The 23,057-nt window shown below is 40.2% G+C and overlaps 1 protein-coding gene across 3 annotated transcripts in view; it reads right to left on the minus strand.

The window, feature by feature from the left end:
* The window catches only part of CNTN4 (contactin 4), a 992,918-nt gene extending 977,626 nt beyond the window's left edge, over positions 1 to 15,292 (minus strand). For 2 of the 3 annotated variants that reach the window (XM_054551876.2, XM_054551877.2), the window contains exon 1: positions 15,102 to 15,291. The gene's annotated coding sequence lies outside the window, so the exon portion shown is untranslated. Of the gene's footprint in view, positions 1 to 15,101 lie in introns of all 3 variants that reach the window. The other variant, XM_054551881.2, reaches the window with a different exon arrangement.
* Between the last annotated feature and the right edge of the window lie 7,765 nt (positions 15,293 to 23,057).

Consider the following 23,057-nt stretch of genomic DNA (forward strand, 5'->3'; position numbering starts at 1 on the left):
CATTATATTCCACATCACACTGTAATTTGAGTTTTCTTTTTACAACAAGCAAAAAGCTCTTTGACAGCACAAGTAACATGCCCTTTCATATGTATATGCAAGAAGTCTAACTTTAAAACTGGCTAGGTAGGACCTCAACAAAGGCTGACCAACCACATTGATGAGTGGGATGGTAGATGTGATACTTGGGGTTCTCGATCCTCAGCATAAGGAAGAATGGTTTGAGTTATTTTACCACCAAGGGCTTAAAGCAAAAAGTGATGAAAACATGTTTTCACAAACAATAAAGCCTCCCTCCAATGATTTTCAAAGCATTGTCTATCCCATTCATATTGACTATATTCTACCTGTATTTTTGAAAATTTGTGTATCTGCACCTTCAACTATATAGACTCTGATCATCATTTGGCCAAGCTCAACTGTACATATCCTTCATCCTATAGCATTGGGTCCTTACTATACAATTAAGCAGGTTGTGTATATGCTTGACATTTAGGTCTTGTAGCAGGGAACCAGTTGTTTCAGTTAGTTAAGAATACAATGCAAATAAATGTCTATCAATCTTTAATAAAAATCAACTGATAAAATGAAAATTCTGATACAGTGCATCTGGGTGAGGAAAAAAGTTCTGCATGTCTCACAAGCTCCTTGGAGATGCCAGTCAATGGGCTACAACTACAACACGGCTATGGGCAAATTTCTATATAAATGATACTCTATTCTGAACTATAGATCATGCACTTAGACTGTATATCTAGACCCAACTAGAATGCATGCTTTTAATCAATGAAATGCAGCATACATAACATCAAATATCAACATCAAACTCAAATAGTCCCTATTGATGGACAATTTATTACGTTATATTCAGATATAAGGGAAACAGCCCTTCCACCTGCTTCAGTTGCTCAACCCTGGTAATTCAGGCAATTGAGAGCAGTGAAATCCATCAGTGTAATTATATTTCTACAGCTCTTTTTAATATCTAAAAGCCCAAGAAAGCAGAATTGGCTGAATTTCTACCATCCTTTCCATTGAAAGTATATATTTTAGGCCTTTCATGAATACTTGGTCTGGTGCTCAGAAGAATTACTTAGAAACTATAGTAGAGGGTGCATCTTGGAAATTATCTAACAGGAGAGAATACTAGGGCATGAATGACTAGAAGCCTGTAGTCAGGACAATTTCCATAACAAGGCCATAATCAGATCTATAGGATATACATAAATGGATGGGGGTCTCTCTCCAGGAATTAAGATACTGATGTGAGCTAGTTTAGTAACTTACCAGAAGAAAAAAATGTAAAACACAATGGAAAACAGTAAATTCCCATTGTATGTGTTAGAAATACAGAAAGAAACATACAAAAGTAATTAAAACATCTAAGTAATGAGGTTTAATGATAAGCTCTAAACAAAACAGTTTTTGATATAAACATTCTTTGAATCCCATAAAATAGGTAGTAAACCTACATACAAAGATGAAATAGAGAAACATTCAAAACAAACTTACTACCAATGTTTCATTCTTGAAAGGCTGTAAAAACACATAGGAAGTAAAATAACATTAACTAGTTTCTCTTCAAATATGTTAAACTCCTTTTACATGCATGTTAATAATACACCAGTCATTATTGTTATGCTTGCTAAGTTTTAAAATTCAAAGCACCTATAAAGTGACTGCTATTCTCTGGAGTAAACAGAAATTCATTTCCCAGCACTGTCAGTATTACAAATAAAAAATGTGTAAATCTTTTATAAAATTTCAATCACATTTGACTGAAAGCAACTGGAAACATTTTTATATTTCTCCTCTGTCACTGTCAGCATTTCTTTTACAGGATGGCAAGATGGGCTATAGCTGAAGTAGAAAGAATACAGATGAGAACCTATTCAGTAATTCATTCTTTCTAATAAATAAGATTCTTGACCATAGCCAAAACCATTTCTCCAAAATGAAATCTCAAATAGTGCTAATCTCATCTCAGTTCTGATACAGTGGCTCGCAGTAATAGTCAACCATAAAACAACGCACTATGGAAATGTTGCCTTCCTCTGTCTCCACACAGAGAGGATTGCATTGTCTATCCTGTAGATAAAAGCATATGAGCAAACATAAATCACTTTATAGAGTATTTTAAAATAATGAAATTTCAAGTTTGTAAATCATAACATCCACATATTTCATCTACAACACAAGCATCATACTGAATAAATGCATTGAAAGGGTAAAATCTTAATGATAAACAGCATTTTTAAGGATGGTCTAATTATATTCCTGGCACAAGGCTATGTGTATATACAATTAAGTAACTTTAGTCTTCACAATCCTACAGGAATTCCTCCATTATATACAAGAGAAAAATGAAGCTAAAAAAGGTTAAATGACTTGGTCTAATGTTACATGCTAACTGTAACATATATTTGTATATATACTAAATACATAAGTAGTAGAGACAGTATATGAATCACTGAGTCATTCTAAATCACCAAGTCTGCCTCCAGCCTTCCTATACATCACATAAAATAGTGTTTTCCAGCTGTGGAGACTAAATACCAACCTAAAACACGGGATTCATTATTTTGGGGAGTACATTATATTATGTTTCTTTTCTTAAGAGTTTACCTTAATATGTTGATTTAAGTAGCTACATTATAAGAAACCTACAAAAATTTGTAACAATTCATTAATTCAGAAGAACAGGAAAAGGCTCTTCTCTAAAAATAGTAATGTTTAAAAGAAAAGTATTAATTTCACTTACACCACATACTATAAACAACAATATACTGGTGAATTTCAATTATTACAAGAATTGAGTAGAATTAACAGAACTATGAATTCTCAATGACCTCACAGTGCGTATATACACATTACGGCCACCTTAATAGTATCCATAATTGTTTTGGTATCAGGAATTCTGACCACTGGGTTTAAAAAAGAAAATGAAGGGTAAATACTAAGGCTTTTAAGTTAGATTCTAGTAACTGGTAAGACCTTGAAATGTGCTGAAAAAAATAGAAAAGAAAACCTCTTTATACCGTATAGATCATGCTGTATTCTAAGCACAGGATTTTGAATGAAGTTTATTGTACTGCAGGTAAGATAGCCAACATTCCACACTGTAACACAGGAATTTTCATGAACGTGATGCTGCTGCAAAGCATATCACAAATACATGTCACAATATTATCAAAGCAGGTTATTTTCTATTTCCACTATGGTATAGTGACATCTTACTCTCAGTACCTCAGCCAGGAAGTAGGGAGGTAAAGCTGAGAACAGTGAAAATGGATGTGAAACATCCATACCATTATTCTCTCACAAAACAAAACAAAACAAAAAAAAAAATGTGGGGAGGGGAGAAACAGGCCCCTTCACAGTCTCACTCCGAACCTGTTTACTCTTACTAAGAATGTTTGAACAGCTTGTGTATTTTATTTTTCCAGTTCACAAATGGTGGAAAACAGCAAGTAGAAAAGGCTAGTTCACCAAAGCGAAAAATTATAATATGACAATCTGAAAGGTAGCAGAAAGCAGATGGAGGTCACCAGTGTCGGTCTCAACATTTCAGCTGCACTGGATGGGATCCTGTTGCATCCCCCAGTGTCACAGGAATGTTGCAAAGAATGTTGAAACAATGAACAACAAATACATAAAACATTTAAGTATACTACGTTCTGTATAAGTTGTAAAGATTGTAGTATAGGGTTCATTTACCTAATGCTTACAATGTGCCGTGCACACTGTCCTAAAGTCTTAAATGCATTCACAGCCTGTCTGTAAGATAGGCAGGATCAACTTCACTTTACAGATTTTAAAAACTGCCTTGGAAAAAGTCAGAATGTGTTTGAGATCACACAGCTAGTAGGAGACAAAACAAGGATTCAAACCAGGTCTGTCTGATTCCAAGGCCCATACTCTATTCTAAACCACCAAACTATGTTTATCATGGTGATCCTGTGTCATCAAGAAGTAAATTATATTTAGTCACCTGCTTAAGCAGAAAATGAATACATTTTACAGGGATATCCATTTTTAAAAGATACTATTATATTAAAAACAAACCTTAATTTACCATTACTTAGATCCAAGAATTCTAGATGACCTTGTTTGTACTATAATTTTTTACTAAGAATTAGATGTGCGACTTAAGTAATCACTTTCTCTATAAAGCTGTCATTCACCCAATTAAATACACTAAAAATAATGCTTGGACTCCCAATTAATTCACTAATCTGTAAGGAGTCTAGAATCAATATCTAGCTAATAGCTAATCAAATGAGTGACCAAAGACAGAAAAATTCGTATTTATAATTAATAGTTGAAGACCCACCATAATATAGATAACAATACAAATTTGCACAACTCAAAATGATGGCAATGTGCCTAGAATCAAGTCTTACAAAACATACTTGGTGATTTGAGTCATATCATTGTTTTATTTGATTGTCTCCTTGTCCAGACTGGACCCATCTCAGCATAAGCACACATGCAACACCTGTCCTCACCAGAAATTTCCATGACAAACCTGAAAGGCATAGGCAACATGGATACTCAAGATTTATATTAATACAAATGTGCAAGGTACAAAGTATTTTTATATACAAAAGTTCAGCCCAAAGGTAGAGAGGATATGTCACTGTGGTTAAGAACAACAACAAAAAAATTCATATGATTTTTTTAACTCAAGATCATTATGGAATAATGACTAATAATGGAGTAGTGATTCTACTGCCCTAACCTTCATTTTCTTATGAACCAAAAGAAAGACAAAATATTTGCATTTTGGTCCCCCAAATGCGCCACTTTTATTTAATTAATAAAAATAATGAAAATATGTACTTAGGGGTTATGCAGTGATACTGACCCTGCCCAAACATGGAAAATATTTTCTCTTTCCAAACTATGAAAATTTGTTAAGTCTGGCTTAAATATGCAAGAAAACAAACTGTTTCTAAAAAGGAACTAATCCTGCAGTCAATTCCAGCTTTTTCAAGTTTCAAAGACCAAGTAATTATCAAAAATATTTCCTAATCACTCTCACTGACTTCCTTGCCCCACTTATCACAAACTCTGAGTAACATCGTTTATGTTCCATGAACATGTATTCTCTGAATGTAATTGTATTTTTGGCATCTACTATGTTTTAGGCAAGAGATACTTAAAGGTGAATAACAACAATCCATAACAAAAACTGTGCACTGGATGCTTACTAGGATTTGGGCACTGTCCTACTTGTACTTTGCATGTAGTACTCTAAATAATCTTCACAAAACTCGTGTGCTTTAGACAATGTTATAGATGTGCCCATCACTAAACTAAGTGATTTAATTTATGATGTCTTTTAATTATCTAACAACCCTACAAAACACATATTATTCCACTACACAGATGATGAAACTGTAACCTAGAAAAGTTAGGTCACTTGCTCACAATCACACAACTAGTACAAAATGGATCTAGGATTGGTAAGAATTTTGCCTCCAAATTTCAAGCTGTTATCCACTGTCTCAAGGAAATTCCATTGTACCGAGTGGCATGTTAAATGAGAGCTATTACAATGTAGAAGGCAAGGCAACAAATTTCTCCTGGCTTGATCAGGACTTTCCTCATTTTAAAAATGAATGTCCAGCATCCTGGGAACCCCCCTGTCCTGGGAAAAGCAAGAGAGATGGTCATTCTCATGACAGATATTATATCAGTGGCATGGAAACAAGTACAATGAGAGTATGTACAGGGGACGGAGCCATTCTTTATGCCTCAATAGTATTGAAAGAGGCTTAACTTAGTGACACTTGAGTTGAGCATTGTGCAAGCTGTAATAAACACAGTAGAAAAGGACAGTAAGAGGAGGCCAAAGAGAGAGGCAATGTAAACAGTCATGAAAAAAAAGAAGAAGTCACATGAAAAGTTCCAGGATGGGTGATTAGATTACAGTTGGTCTGCAAGCCTGGGGGAGGATAGGAACAGGGAAGTGATGCTGGAAAAGAAAGCATCATCCAGGAGGGACCACAGGCAATCTTGAAAGAGGGAATTAAGCCTGAGGATGTGATTTCACCTCAATTTCCCTTCCATAACTCTGTAAGGAAAGGTAAGCTTTGAGAAGAATTAACAGCTTTGGGTTTATAATTTAGTGAGAGCTCTATGTGCCTGGGTAGGGGTACGCCAAATGGTTCTTGACTGGAAGTCTGATGTATTACAAGGGAGTGGAACTGTTAGGCACACAATCAAAGTGACATAAGATGAGCTCAGGAAAACAAACAAACAAATAAAACCCCCACTCCCTTCCTTATCCAGTATTCTTTCCTCTATTTTGCTTGGTCTAATAAATCAGTATTCACTTTAAGTGATACAAATCCAACCTAAATCAGCTTACGTCAAAGGGTAATTTATGAATCTGAAGAGCTGCAAAATCACCAGGTGATATGGTTTGGTTCTGTGTCCCCACCCAAATCTTATCTCAAATTGTAATCCCCATAATCCCCAAGTGTTAAGGGTGGTGATTGGGAGGCGATTGGATCATGGGAGCAATTCCCTCATGCTGTTTTCGTGATAGTGAATGATTCTCACGAGATCTGATGGTTTTATAAGGAGATTTTCCTCCTTTGCTCATTCACTCTCTCTTGCTTGCTGCCATGTAAGATATACCTTTGCTTCTCTCTCCCCTTCCACCATGATTTTAAGTTTCCTGAGGCCTCCCAAGCCATACAGAACTGTGAGTCCATTAAACCTCTCTCCTTTATAAACCACCCAGTCTTGGGTAGTTCTTTATAACAATGTGAGAACGGACTAATGCAGTAAATTGGTACTGCAGAGAGTGGGGTACTGCTATAAAGATACCCAAAAATGTGGAAGCAACTTTGTAATTGGGTAACAGATAGAGCTGGAACAGTTTGGAGGGCTCAGAAGAGAACAGGAAGATGTCAGAAAGTTTGGAACTTACTAGAGACTTGGAGGACTCAGAAGAAAGATGTGGGAAACTCTGGAACTTCCTAGAGACTTGTTGAATGGTTTTGGCCAAAATGCTAATAATGATTTGGACAATGAAGTCCAGGTCAGATGGAGATGAGGAACTTATCGAGAACTGAAGCAAAGGTCACTCTTGCTATGCCTTAGCAAAGAGACTAGCAGAATTTTGTCCCTGCCCTAGAGATCTGTGGAACTTTAAACTTGAGTGTGATGATCTGAAATTGGAAATTATGTTTAAAAGAGAAGCAGAGCATAAAGGTTTGAAAAATTTGCAGCCTGATGATGCCGTAGAAAAGAAAAACCCATTTTCTGGGGAGAAATTCAAGCCAGCTGCAGAAATTTGCAGAAGTAAGAAGGAGCCAGGACAACGGGGAAAATGTCTTCAGGGCATGACAGAGATCTTGGCAGCAGCCCCTCCCATCACAGGCCCAGAGGTCTAGGAGGGAAAAATGGTTTCTTGGGCAAGGCACTGGGCTCCCTGCTGTGTACAGCCTAGGGACTTGGGGCCCTGCGTCCCAGCCACTCCAGCTGTAGCTAAAAGGGGCAAAGGTATAGCTCAAGCTGTTGCTTCGGAAGGTGTAAGCCCCAAGCCTTGGCAGCTTCCACATGGTGTTGGTCCTGTGGGTGTGCAGAAGACAAAAATTAAGGTTTGGGAACCTCTGCCTAGATTTCAGTAGATGTACGGAAATGCCTGGATGTCCAGGCAAGAGGTGTGATGCAGGGGCAGAGCCCTCATGAAGAACCTCTGTTAGGGCAATGCAGAAGGGAAATGGGGGTTGGAGCCCCCAACACAGAGTCACTACTGGGACACTGCCTAGTGGAGCTGTGAGAAGAGGGCTATGGTCCTCTAGACTTCAGAATGGTAGATCCACTGACAGCTTGCACTGTGTGCCATGAAAGCAGACACTCAACTCCAGCCATGAAAGCAGCTGGGAGGGGGGCTGTAGCCTGCAAAGCCACAGGGGCAGAACTTCCCCAGACAGTGGGAGCCCACCTCCTGCATCAGCATGACCTGAACTTGAGACATGGAGTTAAAGAAGATGATTTCAGAGCTTTAAGATTTAATAACTGCCCTGCCTGGTTTCAGACTGGCATGGGGCCTGTAGCCCCTTTGTTTTGGCCAATTTCTCCCATTTGGAACAGGAACATTGACCCAGTGCCTGTAATCCCACTGCATCTTGGAAGTAACTAACTTGCTTTTTATTTTACAGGCTCATAGGTAGAAGGGACTTGCCTTGTCTCAGATGAGACTTTGGACTGTGGACTTTTGAGCTAATGCCAAAATGGGTTAAGATTCTGGGGGACTGTTGGGAAGGCATGTTGAAATGTGAAAAGACATGATATTTGGGAGGAGCCAGGGGCAGAATGATATGGTTTGGCTCTGTGTCTCCATGCAAATCTCATCTATTGAAACATAATCCCCATAATCTGCATGTGTCAAGCAGGTGGGACCTGGTAGGAGGTGATTGTATTGTGGAAGCAGTTTCCCCCATGCTGTTCTCATGATTGTGAGTTCTCATGAGATCTGATGGTTTTATAAGGGGCTCTTCCACCTTTGCTGTCTCTTGCCTGCCGCCATGTAAGACATGACTTTGCTTCTCTTGTGCCTTCTGCCATGGTTGTAAATTTCCTGAGGCCAGGTGGAACTGAGTGAATTGAACCTCTTTCCTTTATCAATTACCCAGTCTCAGGCAGTTCTTTACAGCAGTGTGAGAACAGACTAACATACCAGGTTAACTCACTTTAGGCATAGCCAGATTAATGGGCTCACATGATGCAAGAGGAGCTGGTTTTGCTCCATCATGCCCCTTGCTACTGTTCGGTTGGCTTCGTTCTCAAGTAAAATGTGGTGACCCCAGCAGGTCTACGTTCTCTTTTTGGTGTTAAGACAGCTGCAGCAGTGGCAGGCCCACATGCTCCCTGGTTCTAATCTCCTTATCTATAGGAATTAGTTCAAGGGCATACATGGAGCCCAACTAGAGCCACTGAGAAAAAGCAAAGCATCTCACTGCAGTGGTTCTCACTGGGTCCATGCCTGTTCTGTTCTAGAAGCAATTACTGTGGACAGGAAAAGTCAATGCTCTTCCCCACAAGACCTGGTTCCCATGCTCCAATCCTTAAACGGGAAACAGAATCCCACCCAGACCATACGCACTAAGAATGGGATAGTAATAGAGGTCAAAATTAAAAGGAAGCAAGGGAATGGGCATTTATTAGGCAAATAACCAAAATCCATGCTCTCTTTTCCCCATACCTAGAGAATTAGCTGATATTCTCACATGCTTTCATTGGAAACCTGTGACAAAGACTGGCTAGTTATTTACCAAACCTGTTTTCCTTTCACCCTTCTCCCCCAGGCACTCAGGAGACGCCACTTCTCAGCTTCCCTTGCAGCAAAGGATGTCGAAGTGACTGAGGTCCACCCCAGAGGAATGTGGGCAGAAGTCATGATAACCACTTCCAGGCTGTGCTTACAACAACCTCCAATGAGACTTCTCTGGATTATTTATCTCCTCACAACCTGTATCTTGACTGAATGATGAGGACTCTAGGTACTTAAAGATGAACAAAGCCATAAAACTCTAAGAAACCTGATTCCCTGAATGACCCCACAGCCAGCCACTCAGTCAGGATCTATTCTATGAGTACTGAACTACCACACATGAGCAAGAAGTAAAAAGTTAAAATAAGTCACTGAAAATTAAGACCTTATCTATTATAGCAGCTCATGTTAGCCTGTTACAAGGCCCTGTGGAATTTGGCAGAAAACATGACAGTAAGCATGCGAAAACCTCTCCAGCCCTCCAAACCCATTAAATCATAAGAAGGGACTTGAAACACACACACACACACACACACACATACACATAAATGGCACAGAAGTGGGAAAAATTGGAAGAAAGAGGAGTTCAGAAAAAAAAGCAAATTTTTCAGGACATGGGTGGCTCAGGGAAAGTAAAGAGGAAATGAACAGGGGCTTCTGGGAAAGAAGTGACTGGTAGGTATACAGTATTTATGCCTACCTACATGGTAAGAAGATACATATCATTAACTAATTGTGAAGGTGCAACAAATACATACTGAACAAGAGGAAAAAACTGACTCTTTAATGTTGGAACAATAACCATCTTAGCAAAAAGTATACTCTTACTATTGACCACTACACATTTCCACTGCAGCCATTGGGAACCAAAACTGTAACAGGCATTTTTATGAAAGACAAATACATAGGAAACATAAGATGAGGCAGATTCTCTAATGGAAATGAGACAACAAGATGAGAGCAAGAGGGACCATTTTCTTTTAGAGGGTACCTGGGATATATATACAGTTCTGTTAGTCATACAGAAAATAAAGATAAATAAATAGATAAATAAAAAATAATTTTGCAAAGCTCATAGGAAAAGAAGAGGGTTTCCTTTCTTGGAGGTTGGGGATATTGATAAAGAGCAATACCTTTGATCAAAAGTTAGGAGAGGCTATTTTAGCTGAAAAACCTGCCAGGGAAGATATTTGTTTCTGCTGAGAAGTGAAGAGGAATTTATCCTCACATATTGAAGCATGAAAGTGGCATGAAAGTGGTAGCACAGGACTCCCACAATAAAATCTTGAGAGGAAGGCTATAATGCAAGGCACAGACCCTGACAATGTGTTTATCAGAAATGAAAGAGCAGTTGTAGTGGTGAAGGGTGTGTAAGTGGGGGGAGTTACTTTAAACATCTGCTCCTGATCCTGGTAGGTATTCAAGATAAAGCTGTATCATATCTAATTCCATTCCAGTACGTTTTGGATTATATCTTTTTTTTTACTTTAGTATTTTAGAAAATTCTCCTGGCAACTTTTTTATATATAGGCAAAAGTAAAAAGCAGTCCAGTGGCTTAAATAAGAAAAGTATTGAGGCAAAAGCAAAAAAAAGCTGTTAAAAAATCAATTCTGGAGCAAGAGAACCTGGTTTAGATCCCAGCTCTGCTACTTACCAGCTATGATGAACAAATCACTTAATTTCTCTATGCTTAGTTTTCCTCATCTGTACAATAGAGATAATAATAGAAGGGCAAAGTAGGGCAATGTGCTTTAAAAAGTATCTCAATAATAGTAAGCACTATGTATGTATTAACTGCTTCTATTATTATTTATTGTATCCATTCCAGTTTTTCTACCAGAAAAAAAAAACAAAAACAAGGGTTAGGAGAAGAAAAGGAAATAACAGTTATTGAACAAGAAAGAAATATCACATATAGTAATAAAACGTTAGAGAATGCTAGTTGTTCCCCCAACAATTTCTTCTCCTTCCTGGATAACATTTCTAGACTATATTTCCCAGCCTCCTTAATAGCAACATACATCCACGAAGAACTGGGTTCTGGCCAGCGCAATGCAAGGAAAAGTAATATGCACTCATTCCAGTTCTGGGCAATTAACATCCTCCCAAGTCTTCCTCTTTCCAATAGCTTGATGCAAGTAAGCACGGTGACCCTGCTGAAGCTGGCAAGGGCACAGAACAGATGAAGGCTGGGTCTCTGAATCACACTTTGAAGGAGTACTGCCATGATCACCCATTCTGGGATTTCACACAACCAAGAAATAAATATATTTCACATCTGAGGCAGTATCCCTTTTGGATCTGTTATATCTTTTAAAGAGCCAATCTAATAGAGCCAAGCTCTTGACCCATGTTGACTCATACTCTCATGTTTAATCCCTATCATGATGTCTTGAAATAGATGTTATCCCAATTTTATAGCTAAAGAAACTAAGGTTCACAGAAGTTAAGGAACCACATTGCCCAGTACTGTAAATGTAATAAATGATAGAGCCAGACTTAGATTCGGGTTAATCTGCTTCAAGGTTTATGAACTTTCCAGCCTCCACACAACATTGCAATGTGGAAAGTGTCCTTCCGATCCTCCCTCATTTACTCCTTGGATTCTTCACTTCCTGACCATTGGTACTTAGTCTTTAAACTAAAACTCTCTTTTTTAAAATTCACCTGTATATCTACTTTGGGAGATCTAAGATGACATCTCCAAAACACATTCATCCCTCATACCTCATTCTATCCACATATGAGTCCATGACAGGAAAACAAGTGTGCTTAATCTGTTTGTTACAGAAGATATAGAAGTGTAGCAGTTTTATAACTGGCTCGAGTATCAGAGATAACGAACGGCAGAGCAGAGATAAGGAGAGAAAGATTTTAAAAATATCAAACCAGCAGTGATTTTTAAAGTGTGGTACACACCCCAGGGGCTGTGCAAAACGATCCACTGGGATACATAACAACAACATGAGAACTTCTATTTCATAATTTTTGCTTTATTCATCTTTTTTTGTTTCTTTTTCTGCATATAAGTAGTGTATCGTATAACAGCATGCCTTCAGTTTATACGTAAATTTTATTGATATGTTGTCAGATTTCTTCTGATAGTAAATAATAATAAATGTGAAGATCAATAAATCTAGGCCGTAAATCCTGCCTCCTTGCCTCCTTCACTAGGCTTAAAACATAGCATTACAGGGAAAAATGAACAAAAAGGAACAAAAAAAAATCAGTGTGTAGAGAAATCCCCGTGCCTATCATATGAAATAGATTCATTCAACTAAAATAATATAAAAGCAAGGTTTTACAAAATATTAATTTTTTAAGATAAGAGAGATTGAAGCCAATACATATTATGTCTGTCTTCAAATATAACAAAGAAGAAAAAACAAGTTAAAATCATAATCAGACAAACTTGTAGAAAAGTCAATACCAGGCATGGGAATTTTCTGCTGAGAAGCTTTTTTTTTAAGACCTAAATTGAAGGAACGGATGTCCTGTATACATTTCAGAAGAAAAATTGCAGACAAAAGATTTAGTGCTTAGAGCGGAAAAGAAATCAGAAGACCTACTTTTGAACAAAAAGGAGAGAGAAGTAGGTAAAATAAGTGAATGATAAAAAAATCCAACATCATTTGAAAGGTTTGTTCTCTAATCACTCTTAATTACCTGCCAATATGAAATGACTGTGGAAAAAGGTACTGAATTGACTCCCAATTGACTTGAAAAGTTTTACAACTCAAAGAAACTGAAAAGTGTTGTTAAAAAAACGCAAATAAGAAAATCTACCTCTGTTGAAACTTACATGTGGCTCTGACATGCACCCTTAAACAAGTCACTTCTCTTAGACTCTTAGTCTTTAATTGAAAAGGTCAGTTTTTCCATCCTTGCCAGACACCTCCCAGGGTTCAGATGGAAAAATAATGAGGTTTATCATCATCATCTGTCCTCAACAAGACAGAGCAGTTGAAACCAGCTTCAACAAACAAATCAATAGCAATTTTATAAGGTAGCAAAAATAATATTCTCATGAAACTTGTTTTTGATCCTTAGCAATCTTACCTACTCCTGCGACCCATTGCAGAGATTCCCACAAAATCTTTAAAGAAATCAAGATAAAAATAGTAAGAATAAACTTATGGGTAACGTGAATTTTCTCATGAATGCCACCCAAATCACCTCCAGGTGCCTGTCTTCATGACACACTGTTCTTTTTCACCCACTTGGGTAGAGACAGAGAAAGAGAGAACAAACTTGCTATTAGCCAGACTTGGGAAAGCTATCTATGGACCTGCTCATAGGCAACCTATACAGTCTTTACGCTCCTACCCCACTCTCTAAAGGACATAAACCACAAACCTCAAAAAAAAAAAAAAAAAATACAAGCAAGTTCCAAATTATCTTATGTGGGTAACCAAACGACTCAGTTACGTGGAGTTACTCCTTGAACTATCCAGCTCCCACTACAGTAAACTGAAAGAGCTTCCCATGCAATTAAATGCCACTGTTATTCCGACAAACATGTCCCCGCCCCTATGTTGATTCCAGCAGGAAAACTAGAAAAAGTTCCACGACATTCCTTTCAGGAACTCCTCCTTACAAATAAACCTCCAACACACCTAAAGATCCGGCCCACTCTCCTCCACGCAGACCACACACCCAAGGTGCTCAGTCACACTGATTCGCCCTACACAACCTCCGCAAGCTTTTTCGCACCAAATCTGGAGACCCTGGCCAGCAAGCAACCGCCTTATTTTCCCGATGCGCGAAGCCGCCTCCTCGCAGGAGCTTCGCTGTGCTGCAAAATGTTTTCATGCAGCCGACTCTCTGGCTGGTTCAGAGAGATTCAGGAGCCCACGTCCTCCTACCCTCACCTCCACACCTTTCATAAATAGTAAAATATATACACGAAGCACAAGAGAGAAAATGCACGAAGATTTTGAGCCCTCCGTTCCAGAAGGAGAGTGAGTGGATTGGTGTCTGTGGGGCGCCTGGCGCACAGTTCGCTGCTGTCTGGGTCCGGGGAGGAGACGAGACGGTTGTCTTGCCTCTCAAAAGAAACTGGAAATCCCCCAGAAGTTGTTGGAAACGAATGCCACCCAACAAGCTCCCCTGGCAGAGACTGGGGAAGCCAGGTACCTTCCATAAGAGCAGGCACCTGGTCTGTCGCTCGCCGCCGTAGCCTCAGCGCTTAGCACCCAGCCTGGCACACAGTGGGCGCTACAAAAATCAGTCTCTGTTTCCACACGGCTCCTTCCATCACGGCTACGGGCTCCTGTTCCTTTAGTCCCAAGTCCCTTCAAACCCCAAGTTCGCCTCCCTCTGCTGTGGGCTGTAACTGGGCTATCAGAAGAAAACCCCCGCCAAGAACCCGGCGCCAGAGGTGAGGGCGCACGGAGAGGGGGCAGTAGCCTGAACCAGTTGGAGGAGCTGATTTTAAGGGTTCCCGAAGCATTCCGGGCTCTGGGTTCCTTGTTTTGTGGCTGCCTCGCAGCGCAACAAACTTATTTTCCGACTAAGAAAGAGAAGAAGGGTCGCTGTGGGGTGACGGCGGCGTCGTCGGGGCCCTGACTCCTCCTGGGCTCAGGCGTTCAGCTCCCGCTGGCCCGACCCTGCAGGGCTTTCGGGCTCTGAGCTGTACGGCCCCATAGATGCTGTCCAGCTCTGCAGGAGTGAGAGCCCCAGGAAGCCCCCCTGTCCTTCAGGCAACCTGCGCGGACCCTGCCCTTTCCCCCAAATCCGCGAGCCGAGTCCCCGGGGCATCGCGCGCCCACGCAAGAGCCGGACCCAAACAGTTGCTGCCTCACTTACCTCAGCACCTGGGCGCTGGGCTGGCGAGAGCCTCGGGTGCGGCGCCGGCACAGTCCGAGGGGCCCGGTGTAGTGGCGAAAGCTCCCTACTTGCAACCAATCCTGGTGTTGAACCCAGTGCTCTGTCTGGTGCGGCGCTCCCCTCCCTCCTGGCGCTCGCGGCGGCTGGAAAAACCTGGCGCGCCGGAGTTCGGGCTGCCGGCTCCTTAGCCGCGGGGAGGGGGAGACGCGCGGGGAAGGGGAGAGGCGCGGGCGGGTGGGTAGGGGCGGGAGACGAGCGGGGAGGAGGAGAGGCACGGGAGGCCCGGAGCCCGCGCGCAGCCGAGCCGGGCATGCTCAGTGCGCGGCCGAGGGAGGCGAGCGCTGGGGCGCAGCACCTGCCCGGCGCTGCCGAGAGGAGGCAGCCCCAGGTCCCCAAAGCGCGAAATTAGTAAAGGGCACCTCGCCTGATTCTCAGGCAAGAGGAGATTATCAACCGGATTCCCGTGCAGGGACGTAGGGGTTGTGTTGTTCAGCGGCCAGGGATATGCCGAGGCGATGTCTCCTTCCTTTACAACCCGAGTACTGGGGCACAAGGAGGCGCGACCTTCCTAGGTACCCAAACCTCTGGCCTCCGGGAGACGCGGAATTCGGGGGATCGTTAAGGCGCCCTGGCCAGGGAAACAAATGCTTCTGCGTCTGGGCTGAAAATTGCTGAACCGGGGAATGTGGGTGGGCGGGTGGCATTGAACTTAGGCCAGAAGAGGGGGCTTTGGGAGGTTTTTACCTGCCTGTCTTTCGGCGGAGGACATTGGCTAGACAGGCTGCGTTACAGACCTGAAGTCTCATCCATGCAAAGTGCTTTTGGGTTGGAATGTGGGGCGGGGGCGGGGGGAGGTCAGAGGGAACAGTTGCTGTAAAATAGGTACAAGGATCAGTTTGTGGTGTGTTGTGCGCGGGGGTGGGGCATGTTGAAACCTTGTTATTCGAAAGAATGTGCTTTGAACGACGTTACCATGGTCATTCTACATTATGAATCTACTGTTTCCTTGCAGAAGTGGCTCCCTTCGCCGCAACTCCAAACCTCAGGGTAACCGTAGAGATTGGCAGCAATGCCCCAGCCCCTCACTAGCACTGTGCAAAGTTACTTTGACAGGCAGCGGAAAGCCAACCCAGTCGAATTCGTCTGGAAAGCATTCCAGCAACCCAGAGAGGAGCCTGTTTCTCTCTCTGGGAAAAAGCCCCAAGGGTTTTGCTGAACCCAGGTCTTCCTGCTCATGTCAGCAGTTCAGAGCTACATAAACAACTTCTGACCATTTACACAATCATGTAAACCTACCCTGACATCTCCATTATGTGGAAAAGATGTTAACTGGAAAACTATTTTTAAACTACTGCAGTAAGCAAATAAACATCCAACTCCAACATATATATGCAGCAGCCTTATTAGTTCATTCAATGTTGGTTTGGTTTTTTTGTTTTGTCTTCTGCTTTTTAAAATTAATTATTATTTTTATAATTCCTGTTCGAGAAGTGGGTAAATACAGGCTAGTGATAGGTGGTGTTGTGGTCAAATTTTTCATCACTTAAAATTCCATGACTCTCATGATTGCTAAATAAACTTCTTTATTTAGCATTAATCCCCGCTCCCACCCCACCCCAACCTCCCCACCAAAGTTTCCTGATTACTTAAACTTAGAGAGAAATTTTCAGACTTTTTCCTCCCTCCTTGCCTGATATGTGTCTGTAATAGAGGTACTTTTGCAAAACTGGAATGTTGGTGATGCAGGTGTTATCCATGGTAAACAGCCACTGAGGATCAATGGTTCCCAGGTTCCCACTCACTTTGAAGGCTTTTGTGCTTCTGCCGGAACCGTGACTTTTACTACCTGTACTATGGATGATATTTTTTTACATTGATTATTTTTCTGCAACTAGTCAATTAAAACTACATATATATAACTTTTAGTAAGACTGTTTATCAAAATATGCTTCACCAGAAGTTCTCCAGAAAATATTCCTGTGTAGCCATGCATACTCCTAACACATTAAAGGGAAATGTCGTGTTTTAGACTGGACACAGAATTTCAGAAAAGAACAAAGAATAAAATATTCTGTCACATTCTCCCACTGGGACTATACATTGAAGCAATTTTCAAAGTTTTATGACAATTTCAGGCAAAGTCCCTTAACTGTATTTCTAAATTTCAAATGTACATATTTTGTTTCCATTCTCCCCTTTGGCCCTTATTCTGTGCCTGCTATATGCTAGGCATTGTCTTCTAGTAGATTCTGGGAAACAAACTAAACATGACCAAGACTTGCTCCACAGTTCACCGTGTAGTTAGGAAAACAGACATTGTGTATCTGGAGAGACAGATTTGGGTCATGTTGAGGGGATATCAGTTAAACGTTAAGTTAGGAGGAGGCATTTTTTCTTTTCACCAACACACCCCCACTGATCCAGTGCTAAGCTTGTTCAGTACCTCCCTAAGATTTTCTCTAGAACAGCAGCTAGTTTAAAATGCAGCCAATAATCCAGTCCCTTTTTTCCATCCTGCAGGGAAGAAGCAATGCTCAGCTGCCACCGCTGCCAAGATAGAAAGCCTCTCATGGAAGCTCCCGGGATTGGGGAGTGTTCCTAATAGACTCAGCCCCTGTCGGGAGACAGAAATGGTTTATTTTGATGACAACAGCCTCACACGTGTGTCTCTACATATCCAGGACCCCGACTGCATGTCCGTTTCTTGATCAGGGGACCTGTGATTGGGATTCTCCAGAGGGGAATGTTCCAAACGAATCAATTAACGCCGCCAGCAGCAAGTTCAATACCACTGCACTGAGACCCGGCTCTGTATCATTGCATGAATGAATTACTGGTGCTCATGTAATTTGCAAATAATCATCATCATAACACAGTGGAAAATTTCTCCTGCCCATTTAGCCTGAGTAGCACCTGAGCAGAGAGCTGCAATAACCCTCACAACACCCTCCAAAATAACTAGTTACACATATGTGAAGTTTTACATCCAGGTCTTTTAATATGGGAGTATCTACATGGACACAAGGTCACCTCTTACACTCATTAAACCAATTGAATGAGGTCTGATAACTCTTAAGGGAAATCAACGCTGAAACTGCTTTTGACTTTTTGGAGACATGAATGGAATACATCCTCAGGTTTTACTCAGCATGCAACAGTTCTGCAAACTCCAGAAAGGGCATCTCTCTGTCCCACTCCCCCATTACCCCTGCCTTATTCCTTCTCTACATATCTGAAGATTTGATAAGTGGGGATTTACTGTAAGAGGAGGAAAGAGGAAAAGCATTACAGGAAAAGAAATACCTCTTTTCTGACCACATCTGATTTGATGCAATTTTCTCCTTACTCCTGGCATCCAGTGAGATTTTTAAAAACTCATATATATACCACCTTTCTTTGTTCTAAATGACTTGAATAAGGTTGTTCAATGGCAGGAGCGACTCAATCAGATAAAAATGTGTAGGTTTTATAATTACGGTTTTACTTGTTTAATGTATAGGTACCTGAATAGATCTTCAAGCATAAAGTAGCAATTATCCCATCCGTGATTTTAAAATATAAACTCAAATCTGCTTTAATTAAGTAGATAAATCAGTATTTAAATAAAGAATTGTATCAAGAAGAGCTTTGTGTTCAGTTTCGAACTGGAGTATAATAAAGTAGAACTCAGCTAAGGACTTTCAAACCAGCCTTGCAAAGCTTCCTTCTATGCAATTGTTTTAGGTGACTGATTGACACTTAAGCTTTAAACTAATGACATTGGACTAATAATGGGCCCATATTGGTATAATGATAATTAGCACACAAAAGCACAGTTAATTGCCATGAAGGTTGGACACAGACAGACAGATAGAGTCAAAGTAAACTAGAAACCTGACACCTCAGCCAAGATTCCTTTATAACATGGCTGTGACACACCCACTGAATTTAAACATAATAAGGTGGAATTAGGGACCAATCAACTGTTTTCTTAGCCACACATTTTCCAGATTTTTTTGGATTCTTTATACAAAATCAAAAAATAATTGTTCCAAAGGTCTTTAGTTGCAAAAGTATTTATAGTTGATTTCCATTGTCCTCAGTAATTATGTTCTATAAAGTCACTGCAAACACTGAAGACAATAGAGGGTTATGTTCCTGACAGCCTCTGGTAACAAGATTTTCATCAACTGATAAAGATACCTTCTTTAATATATACTGTTTATTCATTAACATAGAACTCATGGCCTGCAGCACTGTAATTCTTGCCTGAACAAAACTTATCTAACACATGTATTTTCTCTATGAGGCACATCACAGCTTTCTTTTGCTTAGGAATGCTAGACAGCACTCCAGCACTATGCTCGAGGCCATTTTAAGCAGCAAAATCACTAACAGAAAAACCCAAAATTTAAGAAACATGCACTAAATATACTGCAAAAAGGAGACTTTTTCAGAATATGAGAGCTGAAACAAGAACACAGAGCATCACTTTGTTTGATCTAAGCTGGGAATGTGTGCATTGGGCAACTAGAATTTTTATTCTCTGTGCATCTACAAATACATCTATGTGCCTACAAGTGTCTACTCAAGTGTCTTAAGTATTGACTTTGGAGTTATAAGTAAATTTTAGCAAGTGGGCAAATTCACAAATATGTTATCTGTGAATAATGAGGGTCAACTGTACCAAATGTCTCCTTTAAACGGCCACATCTGCCCAAATGGTATGCGATTCAATTTAGAGACATTCAATTTATACAGAATTCATCAAATCATTTATCTTTTCATCTTATCCTAAACAATTTACACTCTATTCACATAACTGTAATTACATATTTTCTTAAATATTTTCATTTTGTTCATATTTTTAATACCAGTTTCTTCATATTCAATGTGTCCTGAACTTTTTTCTATCATTCAATAGTTATATATCCCCTCACCTTTAAAAGCTGCTTAATATTCTATTTCAGAATATGCTGCAGAGAACTCAATCAGTTCTCTATTGTTGAGCATTCAAATTGTTTGTGTTCCGCTATGATAAATAACTCATTGATAAATACACTGAAGTTAAATTTTACACACATTTTAAATTATTAACTTAGAATAAATTCCCAGAACTTGATCTAGTAGACCAAAAAATGTATTAGTCCATTTTCACACTTCTGATAAAGACATACCAGAGACTGGGTAGTTTACAAACGAAAGAGTTTAATTGGACTCACAGTTCCATGTGGCTTGGGAAGCCTCACAAGCATGGCAGAAGGCAAGGAGGAGCAAGTCACATCTTACACGGAGGGCAGCAGACAAAGAGAGGAGAGAGCTTGTGCAGAGAAACTCTGGTTTTCAAAACCATCAGATCTTGTGAGACACATTCACTATCACAAGAACAGCATGGGAAAGACCTGCCTCCATGATTCAATTGTCTCCCACTGGGTAGCTCCCACAACACATGAGAATTATGGGTGGGGACAGGGAGTCAAACCATATCAAAAAGTATTGTGACTTTCCTCATTCATAATTATTAGATTCTTTCTGGTAGATATCCATGATCAACAATTAGAGGTAATGAGGGCTCTAGGCCTCATCCTCATCACCCTCAAAATAATGTAGTAAATTATAAGAAGAGATAATTCAAGGCTAAATTCTGCACACATAACAACATAGCAGACATTTAAAAACAGCCATTCAAACTGTAAGCTCAATAAAGTCCCAACTCCTCTGTCCTTACAGTTTCTTCAAGAGCCCTTTGAATCAAAGATTCACCAGAGGCAAATGCAACAATATTGCAAGGGCAGGATTCAATTAAAGTCTTACTTGGAGTCAGGCAAAAAAATCCTCTGAAAACTGCTCAACACAGAACTGATTGGAATCAAAATCACAAAACATCATTCCCAAGAATATAGGTTATTGGGCTCACCAGATTTTCCTTCTGTGCTATGCAAGGGCAAAATTCACTGTGCAGTATTTCTAGCCAGACCCATATCTTAAACACCAATCTTTTCACCAGAGAAAATAACCATTCACCAGTGATAATAATCATTGCTATGTTCAATTGTGCCAATTAGCAAGGCTTGTATTGTTGATAGTAAATACTGTTAATTGAATCTCAAGAGAGTTTCAGATAAGACGTTTACAGATGCTACCTACCCTCTGCAATATGTATTCCTGATTAGGGCTCGGCAAATGTTAACAGCAGTACCCTTACAGGTTAAAAACAACACACACAAAAACACATGCACACACACAGCCATCAGCCATACATCACACTATATATACTATCTTTAAATAAATTAAATGCAACATGGAAAGGTTATATATGTTTTTAATATGATATTTATTCATTTTGCCACAGTTTGTATCAATTTACTCTCTCATCATAGTGTATTTTTTCAGTTCTTTGCATAGTTGCTGAGTATTATAAGTTTATTTATATCTTTTCTAATTTGTGGACGTAAAGTGTTTCTTGTCTTCCTTTTTTAAAAATTTCTAGTGAGGTTAAATTTTTTTATGTTTATGTGTTACATGAATTTTATGAATTGCCTCTGTGTTCCTTATTTATTTATTTGAGTTTTCATCTTTATCCTAGAGATTAGTCAAAGATTTCAGAATATTTAAGGTAGTAAACTTTTATCCATTGAAAATATTTCTTTCTATTTGCCTTTTAACTTTAGAAATCTGTACTCCCAGCACTTTGGGACGCTGAGGCAGGCAGATCACCTGAGGTAGGCGGATCACCTGAGATCAGGAGTTCGAAACCAGCCTGGCCAACATGGCGAAACCCCCTTCTCTACTAAAAATATAAAAATTAGCTGGGTGAGGTGGTGGGCACCTGTAATCCCAGCTACTCGCGAAGCTGAGGCAGGAGAATCGCTTGAACCTCGGGAGGTGGAGGTTGCAGTGAGCCAAGATCACGCCTTTGCACTCCAGCCTGGACAACAGAGTGAGACTCCATCTCAAGAGAAAGGAAGAAAGAAAGAGAGAGAGAAACAGAGAGAAGGAAAGAAAGAAAGAGAGAGAAAGATTTTTTACATTTTTATATAATCAATTTAGTAGTTTTTCTTTACATTTCTATCTTTGGTGTCATATATTTAAAGTATATTCTCGGGTTCTGACATATGGAATCAAAATGTAAGGAGTCCAATGGACCCACTCCCAAGGAAAACAAGCATAAGTGGAGGTGAAAATTATTTAAACACACACATTTAAAAACTCTGGAAGTGGTTTTTAGGACACATATATCAATGAAGAAATATTTATTCAAGACAATCTAGTAAAACTTATCAAGAACGATGAGAGTCTATGGCAATTGTTCCACAACCTTCTGCCTGCCAGCTCAGCATAGCGGAAACTCCACTCCAGGTGAGCACAGCCAATAACATAGCAGTACCCTTCACTCCCCAGGCAACCCCAGAACCCAGTAAAGGGAATATGGCATCTTTCTGGGAGGGACATGCCTTTAGCACTTCCTATCCTCCCCACGATTACCTGTTGCAGAGGCTAAATATTAGGAGAGTGTGGCCAGGAGGTCAAGGCTACCTTCTTTCACTCAGCCCTCATTCATAGAACAGGGAGATTCTTTCTAGCCAATTGCCCTAAACATAGCTCATTTGTAAGGAGAAGGTTCTGTGTCAAGAGGTATGCCTAGAATACCAGAGGCTGCTGCCCCCACCAAGATTCCTTCTAAATCTAGGATGTCGCTCAGAGAGAAGCATATGACTGTCTCCACAACTAATTCCAAAGCCATGGCTCAGAGATTTGGTCCAGGGGGAGAGATAGGCCATAAGAAAACAAAAAAATAAACAAAAAAACTGACTCGACTTTAAACGGAGTGTAGAGAAGTTCAATTTTAAGGATCTCAAAATCAAAGGAGGTTTTGGTAGAAAGCAATTAGGAAGAGGATGGTACCTTCATGAGGGATTTAAGTGAAACCACAAACCAGTAAGCTTATGAGAGAAA

Source organism: Pongo abelii, chromosome 2 (genome assembly GCF_028885655.2).
Source record: "Pongo abelii isolate AG06213 chromosome 2, NHGRI_mPonAbe1-v2.0_pri, whole genome shotgun sequence".
Classification (NCBI taxonomy): Eukaryota; Metazoa; Chordata; class Mammalia; order Primates; family Hominidae; genus Pongo; species Pongo abelii.